Source organism: Gallus gallus, chromosome 4 (genome assembly GCF_016699485.2).
Source record: "Gallus gallus isolate bGalGal1 chromosome 4, bGalGal1.mat.broiler.GRCg7b, whole genome shotgun sequence".
NCBI lineage: Eukaryota > Metazoa > Chordata > Aves > Galliformes > Phasianidae > Gallus > Gallus gallus.
This window is the reverse complement of record NC_052535.1, coordinates 14,634,184-14,648,371: the sequence shown is the minus strand read 5'-3', so window position 1 is coordinate 14,648,371 and position 14,188 is coordinate 14,634,184. Positions and strand designations below refer to the sequence as shown.

The 14,188-nt window shown below is 37.7% G+C and overlaps 1 protein-coding gene across 3 annotated transcripts in view; it reads right to left on the bottom strand.

The window, feature by feature from the left end:
* Positions 1-11,745, bottom strand: part of TENM1 (teneurin transmembrane protein 1) — an 846,851-nt gene extending 835,106 nt beyond the window's left edge. For all 3 annotated transcript variants that reach the window (NM_001397994.1, NM_001397993.1, XM_046939904.1), the window contains exon 1: positions 11,426-11,745. The gene's annotated coding sequence lies outside the window, so the exon portion shown is untranslated. The remainder of the gene's footprint in view (positions 1-11,425) is intronic.
* Between the last annotated feature and the right edge of the window lie 2,443 nt (positions 11,746-14,188).

Below are 14,188 nucleotides of genomic sequence, written 5' to 3'. Positions count from 1 at the left end.
ATGGCAAGACAGCCTGTGGAGACTATGATCTTCACGTGTCAGGTGGACAGATGTCCAAGGTGGCCTTAAAAGTGTCATCCCAAGTTTTTCCTCAATTACTTCCAAGGAGTAAGCCAGCATACAGGTTAGTTATTTCATATTTAGCTCTCCACAAGGTTATCAGTAAAAAATAAAAATAAAAAAATAAAAAATAAAATAAAATGTTTATATATCTTTAATCTGTAACTATTCTTCTTAGCCTAGATAGATATTTAAAATGGATAATTTGCCACATTTATCTTGGTCTGTCGTCTTCTAATTTTTTCCCTCCTTTCCATTTTTCCTTCCCAACATTCTTGTCTTCCAGCTTTTTCCACCTTCATTCTAGTTTCTCCTTTGCCATTGTTATTTGAGGCTTTCACTCTCTCTTTTCTCTCCAGTCAGATTTCCCCTGCTGTATTGAATGATACAAACCACCTCCTCCCATTCCCTGCCCCATGATTTCACACACCAGAATGAGATGCTATTTTCCAAAGTACCAATTCAGCTCAGCAAGGGAGAAGTGTCCAAGACCAAGAACAGAAATAAATTAGATTGGGTTTATTATGAGGCCGAGGAAAAAACAAAACGAAACAAAAAAACACCAAACCACTAAAATCCCACAAAACTAAACAACTAAATATTCTGGTTAGCAGCATGGGAGGGAGATAGCAATTTTATGGGAATCTATCAATATATTAGGGCATATTCTTAAGTAAGGGAACAGTGTTCAAGCCTGTCTTAGTTTTATTTGCAATTAGCTTGTGGCCCACTTGGATCTAAGCCATGGGATTTGGGAACAATCAGATTAAAAGTAGATTGATACCAAATATTTATCCAAACAAAAAATGCAGTAAGATCTTTGCAGAGTACACCTTTAAAGAGAGAGAATAAAGAATATATCAGAGAAGTTCAGCTGCATTATCAATGCCATTGCAACACTGGAACTTTTTCCAGTCAAACGATGCTGTTCTAGCAATTTTTGTTTTATGCTGATTTCTCCTATCCTCATTGTAATCCAAGTAAATCAAGACTGAACCATATCTGAGCATTAGAATATCTGAATTATACAACTGATTTCAATATTAGCATCTTCTTTTAAGAGCTTGGAAACAAGAGCTGGAAAAGATGCTCTTGAGGTTAGCTGCCTTCAATCCTGGGCAGGTGGATTAGGTTTACCCCTTAAGAAAAAAGTATTTTTCCAGCTGAAAAACTGCTTAGTTTTTCATTTGTTTGTTTGTTTGGGGGGAGAGAGGTTTGTTGTTTGGGGTTTTTTTGTTGTTGTTGTTTGTTTGTTTTTTAGCTGTCATTACAATTTTCTCCAGAATATCATAACTCTGAGAGTCAGACACCTACTTATTTCCATCTTAAATGTGTTTACATTAGCCTTTAACTTACTGTTCGCATTCTGATAAATTTATTTGGCTGGACATAACAAGACAGTCTATCAGCCTCTCATGAAAGGCTTCCCATTCCCCAGGTGCCCTATTTACCTTTCTTCCCACCTGTTCCAGTTTGAATTCACCTTATCTAAAAGCAGGCAAAAAGAACTTTTGAAAGTATCCTACATTAAGGGTTCTGCAAGAACTCATGCAAAGATACTTGCTACTTCCTTTGCTAATGGAAATACCCCACCCAACACAACTTAAGACTTTATTTGCCCTTTTCACTGATGAGTTGTATTGGTGGATTGCAGTCATCCTGTGACATTCCCTTCCACTGTCATGTCTAATTAGCAAGCTCCTAACTTATAACAGAAATATATCGTTTCTGTACACGATCTTGCACTTCGTCCTATTGAATTTCATTCAGCTACTATTACTGTAGTCTTCAAGGTCATCTTATTCTTCCTGTATGGTATTACAAACTACCTACATGACAGTGTCTACAAAACTTTGTATCAGAAAAATTGCTTCTCACAAAAGAAATGAGCAAAGGAATTAATGATATGTTTTTAAGCAAGGTATACCAGAAGTAATTCTTGAAGGACCATCAGGTAACCCCATGATAGCCCTCTTGGTGTAATCTCAGTTCATCTCCAGAAGATTAAAATAATAGATATTATTACAGAGATGGCTTTGAATGAAATTGAAGCAATATTCAAGAACATATTTTTTCCCTGAAAAACTACCATAGGTCTCACAGATATGTGAACATTTTACTTAATTGCACTAGGCATCATATGCTTCATATACCTTTCACATTCCTGGGAATGTCCATGCACAATGCAATCTAAACTGAAGCTGTGAAAACCTCACAGCAGCAGAACTGTTAAGCTGTATACCATAGAGATAAATCTAACCTTATTTTGAGGCACTTTGAATTTGCCTAATTTCAAGGGCACTCTAAGTTTAGAGTAGAACTGCATGGTCATTGGACAACTTGAAAATACTTAGAAAATATGATTGGTACACATAAGAAACTTTACCTAAACAACCAGTAATAATGAAAGAAAAACTGAAGAGTCAAGAAGGACATTTTTATTCCTTAGATAGGACATCAAAAGTATTTAAACTACTTGTTTTAACAAGTAAAAAACTTGTTAAAACACTTTTGCCCTTGGTTTGTCTAAGTAACCACAACATAGTGTTTTGAAATTCAGAAATCTCCATGCACCACAAAGAAAGATGTAAGTGAAATGGTCATTCTCCTATTCTACATTTATTATTTTTTATAATGTGTAAGCAGGTACAGCTGTCCTGCTGCAAAGAAAAGACAGCACCCCCTAGGAATCATTTGTTCTTCTCCATTCACCATCTCAACATCCTTTTTCCTTTAGAAACACATGTGGAAGATACACAGCCTTTTACCTTGGCCTTGGGTACCATGTTCTGACCACATGTTTTGGGAGGATGGACATGGCTATGCTGATCACCCCCTGTAAGCCCCAGTATAGATTTACCCAGTTGACATACTGGTCAAGATGCAGGATAGGCATTATGCAGATTTGTACACCAATTCTTGATACTTTTCCTGAAGTGATACAGAATATTTAAGAATCTCAGTTCCTTGATATATGATGTTCACTGGACTCTATTTCCACATACAGTGTTGCTCCTTAAAAAGTAAATATAAACATTTCAAAATAATTATGCAAGCATCATGAACTTCAAGCAAGAGCATAATTAATTGATAAAAAAGAGGAAGAATTGGAGCTCTTCCCAGAGCCTCCCAGAGGATTCACCTGAGCCTAATAGCAAAACTCTTCCATTGTCAAAACAGCCACTGAACACACCAGTCCAAAGGATTGTAATAAATGAGATTCTGAAAATCTAAGTGGACATAAGAGCAAGTAGAACTCTTACAGTTTTTGTTGTTTTGTTTATTTTTCCTGTTAGTTATGTCACTCAGACATGATTTGAAGATTTTTAAGACTTAATCTCCTCCCTATCATTTCTGTGCATAATACTATATATTTAGTTTTTGAATAAAGAAATATTGCAGCTCTCTGTCAAACTGTCTGAAACAATTTGAGAGGAAGGACACACATGAAGAAAGACTATTCTGAGCACTATGGCAGAAAGAGAAACAGGCTCTTGGAGTACATGTCCTACTGTAAATCTCTTAAGAATTACAATAGTCAGGCAGTAAAAATGTTTAATGTCCAGGGATACTCAAAATAGCTCCTGTCAGTCCATTATATAGGACAGCTGTTTTTTAAACGTGTTTATTTCAAGAATCAACATCAAAGAAGTGTAAAGTGACACGATCTTGTTATTTTCTACTCAGTAACCAAAAAGAGCATTTTGCAACTTACACATCTATCATTGCCCATGACCTAAACCATACCGATTATTTTTTTTTCCTGGGAGCACTCTAGCACTATGGCACCTGAGCATGTTTAATTTTTGTTTGTTTTAAGTGTACAATTCATCAAGCATCGATACAAGCTGAAATACCTTGACAAAAAACATGCACACAAGAAAAATAATCGATTAGTCATCATTTGTTCTATATGGACAAAAGAAAACTTTGTGAGTTGCACCACTGTACACTAAGACTAGAAGTTAATAAACCATAGGAAAAGAAAAAGAACATATTCTATGCCTGTTACTTGACATCTGTAGACTTTGTTTTAACCCTTAAAATGTTAAATTACATACAATTTGAAATTCTGATGATAATTACTGATAATGTATTTGGTATGGTTTTTAGTTAAAGAGCCTCCTGGAATGAAGTATACCATACCCAAAATTCATATATCCTCAGATTACAGAGACTACTCCCAAACTCTCAAAAAGTTGGTCTTTGACCAGAATTACAAGATTTCAAACGTTGTTTCTCATACACTCAAGTTTAATAAACCCCTTTCACTGCTCCTCATCTCCTCATACCTGAACAGGTCCCCACTGTGAGGTAGCATTCATCACTACTCCCAAAATACCAGACTTCCATATGTACCAACAGAGACTGAAAGTATAGTGCCACACAGAAAAGTGACTTACTTGCAAAATAGCATAGTAAGGCCTGGGTGAAAACTGGGTGAATGGAAGGAACATCAGAGATTTCAGTGCTGCTGGCTTAAATGCAGGTAAAGAACTCCATCCTACCTATATTATGTGTATGCATTTCGTGAAGCAAAAAAATTGCTGGCCAAGGTGCCAGTACTGCAAACAGAGATGAACTCTTCAGCCCTCACACTTCCACAAGCTAGCAGTGAACCACCAAGAGAAGCTTCTGAAGCTAAACTGACAACAGCTACATTTGGTATATACTTCACCCAGCATACCAAAGGGATGCTATTCAGAGAGCCAGTGCTACTCAAGGACATAGCACACAAAGGAGTTGTTATCCTCAGTTTGCCATTACTTATCGCTTACTTTCCACTAAGTATTGGTTTCTGTACAGTAATACCTGGAAACAATAGCAGTCTCTTCTTTAAGTCTGTAAATTCTAATCACAAAGTGTATTTCAAGGGCTGTTTGGGGGGAATGAGTTCAAATAAATATTTTCTGAACAACATCTTAAAAGTACCTACAGAGCTCAGTGTCGTATGAATCAAAACAAATACAATAGCAGCAGAGATGCCCCAGTAGGCTGTTATTACACCCAATAGTTGAAAAGAAACAACTCTGACACGGTGGGCCAGAGAATAAGGTTGGAAGTTCAAAATCCCTCATGTTAAGACCACCATACAAATAACTTTTCAGGAAACTCTGTTGACTAAGTATTTGGGCAGTTTTCCTCTTTAACAGTGAGAAAAATTCATGTGAAGGTGTTTTTGGGATTTGTGTGTGTATTTGTGTGTGTGTGTGTGTGTGTGTGTGGCAACAGAGGCACCCAAGGATGAATACAGGGTGAAAACTCCAACGCAGCTGATAATTCAGCTCCAAGCAGTTGACCTTTGCTTTCTCAGGCAATAAAATCACGCTGAACTGCTTGGGTTTCATGTCAGTGCCATATATAATTCCTCTGCCTGAATTATGCCCACTTAGAAAAATGTTGATCCTAGATGATTAACTTGTATTAATGTACCAAAGAATGATTTATTGCAAATATTTGTGTACTTAAAGGCAACATTTGTAAGCCAGGTTCCAATACCCTTATCTATATGTGCTGAATAGTCTATTCCTTCTAATTTTTAGAAGATCTACAGATTAAGTATTTATAAAGCCAAATGAGTTCCATGCTATGCAAACTGGTATTCTGTTTTAGTGTCTGAAATACGATGGAAAGCACAGCAATGACAGCAGAGCAGCAAGGTCCCAGGCTGCAGCAAGTGAAGATTTGCTCAAATGCAACAGCCATGGGCAAAGAAATAAAAGAAAGAAGTTGCTTACCTCCAGAAGACCTCATGTACGCAGGGATCTCCAGTGAGATACCCTCACCTCTACTGCCAACCCTTAACTGAGGTCTGGGAAGGGATGGATCCTGGCTTCACCCCTTCTAGTCACTCAGGTGTATTGCATGGAGCTGAGCTCCCCTGGGCAGGCCCTGCCTTCCTACTAGATGCTCAATCACTGGTTCAAGCTGTGTCTTAGCATTTCTGCTACACTATCTTAAACTAGTTTTTTGGGGGGTTTTTTGTTTTTTTTTTTTTTTTAGCAAAAAAATACAGAAGTATCATTCATTAAGGCAGACCCAAAGATCTCATTATAGTACACACAGGTTTGATATTAAATCTGGCAGGTGTTTTACAAGCAAATTTAAATAAAGGCACCAGCCACTCCAGAACATCCATCTGTTTGACACTGAAGCAAGGAACAAGCAGAGAAGGAAAATACACCCAACAGCACAGCCATTTCACAAAGCTGATTTCTTTCTCGGAATTATAGTTGTTTACATTTCTTTACTCATAACTCCCTACTGCTATACATCTTGCTAGGCAGGGTGCTGGACAGAAAAAAATCCTCCCTCTCCCCACCCCCTGTACTTTTAACAGTAAGTTGGTTTATGCAAAGAGGTACTTGAAAGCAATGTTTATTGTACAAAACTAACACTGTAACATAAGAAAAAAAAATCCCTTTCCCATCTCTCTGCCCATCTTGCAGCTCAGTGTGTAAGGAAGCTCAATCCTTACACATGTTGCTGGCCCTGGAATAAGCTGTCACCTCTGGCTGACAACACAACCTGGTTACTTAAACATTTAAAAAAAATAAATCTTGCAAACTGTATGAAAAGTGCTTAGCGTTTGCATAAAACATATACTAAATGCTAACTGGATATCATGTTTTCTGAGTTTAATCCCTTTATGGTGCAAATACTCATATTTCCTTTTGCTTTGGAAAGATTTTTTTTTTCCTGCACAAGATCCGCAGTAAAGACTCCTACAAGCCAGTGCCTTTTTTCTTATTACTATTTTTCGAAGTTACTTAGATTATATACTTAACTTGTGAGGTCCTCTTTTCCTCTGTCAGCAGTGTATGTGGGACTCATTAGATACTGACCTAAATCCATCTCCCTTCATTTCATTGTAACATGGCAGATTTTGTGATGGTTCTAATCATACTAGTAGAGCTGCCCACCTCAATTCCATTAATGAAAAGTCAACACAAGCACACTTACAGCCTGAGCTATTGACTATTCCTGGACCAGGCTGGTGAGGTCCACAGAGATAAAATAGCTCTAGTATTTTAAGAGAAACAATGATATCTATCTTGTTTCTTCTTTTTTTTTTTTTTCCTGTCCACTGAAAAGTAAAGCATTGAAATAGAAAATGCAACATTAAACAATCTTGGGACTTTAAATAAACCTACCAAAATAGCAGCTGCTCAGCTGACAGTTTATTTTCTGAGGCTCTCACCATTCAGTTTTGCTTTCAGTGTTTCAGTGCAGTTTTGAACTCTGAACCAGGCTGAGGATAATAAGACCAAAACAACTCATGAAATTTTTTGCTAATTCTGTCTGTCCTAAGCATGACCTATACCAGAGAAATACCATTGTGCTAAGCACTGCTACTAGGACTGCTTGAATATGGCTGGGAATAAGTTTTTATCCAAATTCATAATTTCAATTATACAAAAAAAAAGTCAGACAAGTTTAGATTTTTTGTTGTTGTTGATTGTGCGTTTGTTTTTTGTTGTTGTTGTTTTGTTTTGTTTGGATAAGAGTGTGCTAACAGAAATTGCAATGAAATTTCAGAAGAAAAAAAGCAAAACAAAACATTCTATCAAAACTACCACCTTACAGATACTATAAATCCAACTTCAGCATCACAGCTTTTCCATCTAGCATCAAAAGATACTGACGGGGAAGAAAACAGCAAGTTGCTAGCTGTTAATAAGGTTAGGGCAGAGGAAGATATACAATGCTGAACGCACAGCTGGAGAAAACACCCACCTCAGAATTTGCTGTTATATTACTTCAGCGAGTTTGTTAGAGCATTAACAGTCCAGCAACCAAGAAACCAGCAGTTAATTGCTAGTAATAATTGGCTTCTTAGGGATTATTGCCTAAATAAATCTCAAAAGTTCTGTGCTCTTGTAACGTACTATTTTCTTAAGACAGTTAAGTTCAATGGTGGTCACCCTTACTGCTAATTCTGAACCCCTGTGTCAGCCATTAATTCTTATCTCATGTGTCCATACAAAGCAAAGTACAAAAGCTCTTTAACCTCAGGTGTTCATCTGGAAAAATGTTACCAAATGCCTTGACAGTGGACAAAGGAAAGCTAGTCTCATGCTCTGTTCCATGTCACAATAGAAAGAGAATTCATGCCCAAGTGTGGACACATCTGTTCAACATAAGTGTGCAGCCCTTGCCCCTCAAAAGCACACCCAGTTTTTTTCTGAAAATCCTTATGCATGTATCTGTAGAGCCGTCATACATTACTGGGACTGTATGTTTATTGTTTTGCTTCCAAAACCAGAGAGCTTATTAAAACTAACTAAAATTAGATCAAAAGATAATGGTCACTCTGGAGACCCATAATAATACAGAATTACACTGACACCCAGAATTTCATACACTGCAACATACCCTCCAGAAAGGCTGATTTCTTGATGTCAGAGAACAATACTGCAGCAAAGTGTCAGAAAGCACCAAGAAACACCAGTTACTTTTGCTTTTAGCGAAGGACCTTATGTTTCATGTCATGAAATGAGACTTCAGTAACAAAAGTGAGGCTTTCTCACCTTATTTGCAATAGCACTAGCTGACCCTTCTCTGTACCACATGGATACTGAAAAAACATCACCAATCAGGTCTGGGAACCAGCAGAAAGGTAGGAGCATTGGTCATTTGGTCAAAGGCACTGGAATAAAGAGGTACTTACATAGTGTCTTATGACAACCAGGGATGCCAGATAGTAATTTCTCTGGTAGCCAGTTCAGTCAACTTATCTGATTAACAAACCCTATCATCATCAGGAGCACTTTTTTTCTTAGATTTACTAGTAGTGACTCCGGAGATCCTGAGGAGTCTCACAAAAGGTAAGAGGATTCCCCAGTGGGACAGGGGCATTCCACAAACCTCATTAAGCTATCTGCAGCAAGGGCAACTTCTTTAAGGTGGGGCTAAAGCACAAAGGGATTTCTACCACCTGTTTTGTAAATGAAGCAAGAGCTCAGTCATGAAGGAACCAGCAAGTTCAGCAGCTACGTGTAATGTAAAAAGAAAGGTTATTGGAGTCAAATTCATAAGGTGACTTAGAGTTGTAAAAAAGCAATTCTACATAAAGTACCACTTTTGTGAATGAGGATAATCTGAAAACTCACATACACAGTATGTTTCAAAACAGGCAGCTGTCAACACATATACATAACGTATGAGCAAAGTGAGTCACAGAAACGTAAGGAGACCTGCAAGCAGTGCCAAGCTGAGAAGAAACCCATTTAACCCAATGCACAGTCTTCTGACGATTCCTTTCTTGGAGATCTCCAAAGTGTGACAATGCATAAGTAAATGAAAGATAAAATGTAAGGCCTGAGTTTATTCATCAGTTTTACTGAATGTGAATTGAATGCTTACTGAATGTATGAGGATTTAACATATTCCTAGGGAAAGCATTTGGACTGGGATAAAAAAATAAAAATTAAAAACAACAAAAAGCCACCAACCAGTTATCCTTTGCCTTCACCTTCTCTGAAATCTGCATTTTATAAGAGTTTCCAATTAAATGCATTAAGGTATGTTCAACTTGATACCCCACTTTTCCTCTTTAAGGTAATAATTCACTTTGGTATTTCATCAGATACATACTCATTAAAATAACAGAAGGGCACGGGTATAATTTTCTTTATCATACAGCTTATATATTAAAAAAAATAATAGCCAAGGTATCACTTTCCCATTCTAGTTTTCTTTCTAGTTTCGTTTATCTATTTAACCAGTAAGTTTTAAGTATGAATTCTCCCAAGCACTGAATTTCTCAAGCAGATGAAATACATGGCAAAACTCTTCTCACCTGCTGCCAGGTCCACTAACCAACCCCTGCCACTGACCAGGCTCACCTCTATTTCACAGCTTTAATTTCCAAGGCTATTTCTTTTTTTTATCTCCTTAGGCTTTAGTACTATCAGATATAATTCTCATTTTCCTGGAATTTTTTTTTCATTATGTTCACTGGAAAGAAAACTATGGATTTACACCTCCTCAATAGTTTTGACAGATACAAATCACAGGATACCTTTAAACAATATACAGGAGACTATTTCTGCCTAGAGCAATTATGTAGGAAGAAATTGCGTGGGTACAATCAAAGAGAGCTCTACTATTATCAGTATTTATTTCTTACTACGACAGTGGTGTCTAAGCTCTGTTTTGAACACTGCTCTCAGATTTTCCTGTAAGCAACTGAATCTTTAGACATGGCATGCTTGCTCACACAATTGCTTACACTTTAAAAATACATACACACACATATGTATCTATATATTTACCCTTAATAACTCACTGTCGCTGGTCTGTTTCAGAAGAGAATGCTAAACCTTGCAAAAGTTTGCCTCTGAGTCCCTTACTGCAACTTAAATTGATCGAATACTGAAACTTTTGGAGTCTCACAGACATCGTGGTATACCTCACAGGGTCAAATCCTAAACTCTGACCTTGCTTCCTCATGGCACACAACTGCTACTCTTGCTCTTTATAAACTTATTAAATCACATGACTGTCATGATACAGAAAGGCTGAACCAATGCCACCTATGTGCTCATTCATGTGGATGCACACAAATACAAACAGTAGGAAGAAAACACTACACCAGAGATCACAAAGCCTGACTGCAGGTTTTTCCTCTCTTTGTCCCTCTTCAGTATTAAGGCAGATAAAGTGAGCAGATGTGACCTCGGGCTCCATCCCACCCCAGCCCTCAGCAGTGGCAGTCAGTGCCTGCATTCCTGCATGCTCTCGGTAGGAAGTACTGTAAGGCAAATACTGTAACCAGCTCACAATTATTATATCCATCTATTAGCAGAAATATTAATCTGCCATGTAAGACATGGCTGCCTCAGGAAAGTTTAGAAAAGTCTTGATAAAACATGCATAATTACTCTGAAAATACAGTAGACAATTGTTAAAATAACTTCAAATACACTACAGCATATCTGCTTACTTTCCAGCACACAAAGAATTTATGGTAATAAGTTTTGGAAAGTAATATAGCAGTGTTACTAAAAATGCAGAGCAGCTGCTTTGGTTATTATAAAATGGCTAATTTTTACTCATTTGTGACATGGTTTTATAGATGGGTAACAGCTGCAGTTTCACCCAGCTGCATCCTGATGCTAAACGCACACCTCGAAGCAGTCAGATGGAAGTATAGATTGCTTTACTTTACAGCACTAAGTACCAGTGCCTTTCCAAGAAATACCCTGAAGGTCATTGGCAATTAAAGCTCCCCAAGGTCTCTTTCACTCGGGGTACGGTGGCTAACAGACACAAGGTCTCCAGAAGTCAGCCACCATACAGTAACATAGCAAGTAGTAACTGAGCTGCATGAATTAAAGAGGATGTTGAAAGGGCTTCCTACCTGTACAAGTTGCTACTCCCCCTCAGCCTGGAACCCTAGACGCTGGCTCTTCTCCTTAATTGCTGAGATAACACGAATTTCTCAAGTAAGAAGTAGGAAAAAAAAAAGAGAAAAAAAAAGAAAAAAAAAAAGAAAGGCTCTATTGGTTGCTGCCTCCTCCTTAAAAAGGTTACTTCAAATGCCTCTCTCGCTCCCTATTTATTTTCTGTCCCTCCCAGAAGAGCAGTTTAGAGGTAGAGTAACGGAGTGTTTATCCTGGCTCTGAGGATGCACGCTTGTGCGATAACTGCCTGCTCCCTGCAGTATAGCCGGCATGATGTGATGTGCATACTAAAGCAGTTTGCATTAGGCAAGGCTTAGCAGAGCCAGCTTCCCAGTCTCCACCTTCTGTATCGCAGAGCAAGACTGCTTCTTCGAAAACACTGGGGCTGTAATGACAAGGCGACAGGGCTCTGCTTATAGCATAAATGAATTTTCTTTAAGATAGTATTTAAGGATAAGGTTATATTTGTATATCACCTCGCCTGTGAAAAAATAGAAGCAGCTTTAAGTGAAAACGCAATACAGTCACATGAACATGTAAAAATTCCCTGTTATTTGTTGTCATATGACAGATTATACTAAAAGCAAAAACTAATGAGAAATCCTCAGTTAGGAAACATTTATCTGCTGCCATCTATCAAAAAAAGGAAAGGACGAAACAAATAAATACAGCCTTGAAGAACATAGAGGCTTAAATGTCTACAGGCTCCAAGATAAATGTGGGATTTTTACACACTATAGTCACGGCTGAACAACAGCTACATTATGAACGAGAATTAGCTTTAAAGTACTACATTTATCATAAATCTGAATAAATATTAGAGAAGAGATCAAGCTGTAAAACCCTAATTTGGATTTTGAGCTGTCTACAACTCAGAAGAGCCTGAATCTGGGGATTTGCCTCTGGCCTATCTGTCTGTGTTAGCGGCTCACACACACACTAACAGAAGTGTGCAAGAATACTAAGACAAAAATCTCATTTGTTGCACTGGAGTAAGAGCACAGCAGTGAGCTGCTTATATTTTTTTTTTTTTAATCAGTTATTCATTTCTTGGTTACAGTGCATTTAAAAAATTCCTCATTTCTTGACTGTAGGGGAGGATCTCAGGGTGGATGAGATTTTTGGGGCCCAATTTTTCCCATATGAGTAGTGCAGTAGCTGAATGCCTACATGGGTGTGCAGCACTGATCATTTATACCAACCACCTTATTACTGAGCCCAAGAACATGCTTCTTTCCTGTATTTTGTTTTGATTTTCTTGGGCTTGCTTCTCTCCCACAGGGTGAAGGAAAGGTTCAGTCAATACCACTCCACTTCTATATGGGTAATGTTGCTGCCTGCTTCTAAGCAGCTTTCCAGTAATCATAAACCCACAGTTAACAGTGAGAATAGATGTTAAAACATTGATCATCTGGCATGAATTACTGCCAGAAACACCACACGGAATTATGTCTAAAGTTCCTTAAAAGGATGCATGGATAGATTTATTCCTAACTTGTATGGGTTTTTTTGTTGTTGTAGTTGTTTGTTTGCTTTTATAAACACAAGAAATGACCACATGGCTTTCAGCTTTTGTGGCAGACATGAAGGGCTTTGGCTGATATGTCCATTTTCCCTTGCAGGGAAAGATGTTCAAAATGTAGCTCTTGCTTATGACATCTGTAACAGCCATCAGTTGCTCATTTCCCCCTCCTGGAGTAGACACTCGTCCATTTAAACAAGAAAGGAGATGGCTTACAGAGTAGGACACCAAGGAAGAACTCAAATCTAATGTTTTCCCACAGCCCGCACACCATCTTGCACATGAGTGACCAGGACTGTGCCTGGAGCTCCAGCAGACAGCTGAAAATCAGCATTAGTATGCTTAGTTTTCTACTGAAAAATTTCAGTGCTTTGAAAAATCACATTTGCCATTTTATGGCTCGATCACTCTGGCAACATTAGTCATCTTATTCTCTATTTGTATACCAAAGTCTTTCCCATTGGATAAGTTCTGACTTTATGGCAGAAGACAGTGGTAGGATTTCTTGTGTGTACATATATGTTATTATTAGTAGTAAGTTTTATTTACCTCTATTCCCACAATTCTTACGGCTCTCTTTATTTTGTGTTTGATATTCTAATATTTCTTTGTACAGACAACGCCTCTTATCTTTGTGTGCAGCAGAATTCATCAGCACAACATCTATACAAGGATCATTCTTGAAAATATGTTTTTAATTGGTCCCAGGGCTGATTCTTGATGAATTCCACTCGCATGTTTCTTCCAGCCTATTACTTCTGCATATTATGTGAATGGTCTTCAAGCCAGGAAAAAGTGTTTGGATATAGTTTAGGTTCAGAAAAAACTATTGTAAAATATCTCTGCTTGATATTCTGCTCCACAGTGTCATAAAGAATAATGACCAACTTTACACCTGTGCATGTTCATAATGAATTCCCTTTTCATTTGAATATCTCGAGTGAAAATTCTCATAAGAATAACCTTAACTTTCTGTTAAAAGCAAAACAAACAAACAAACAAAAAACAAAAACCAAACAAAAAAAACCCACATTTGGATTCTTGCTACTTCTTGAGGAGAGGCTACAGGTCTGATTTATAATTCTGTAATTAAAATCTGAAATACTTAAAGAGTTCATGCTTTCATACATGTGTGCACACATAGGTAGGTCCATGATAATACATCTGCATTATTCACATTGGCAGGCACTGAAGCCTC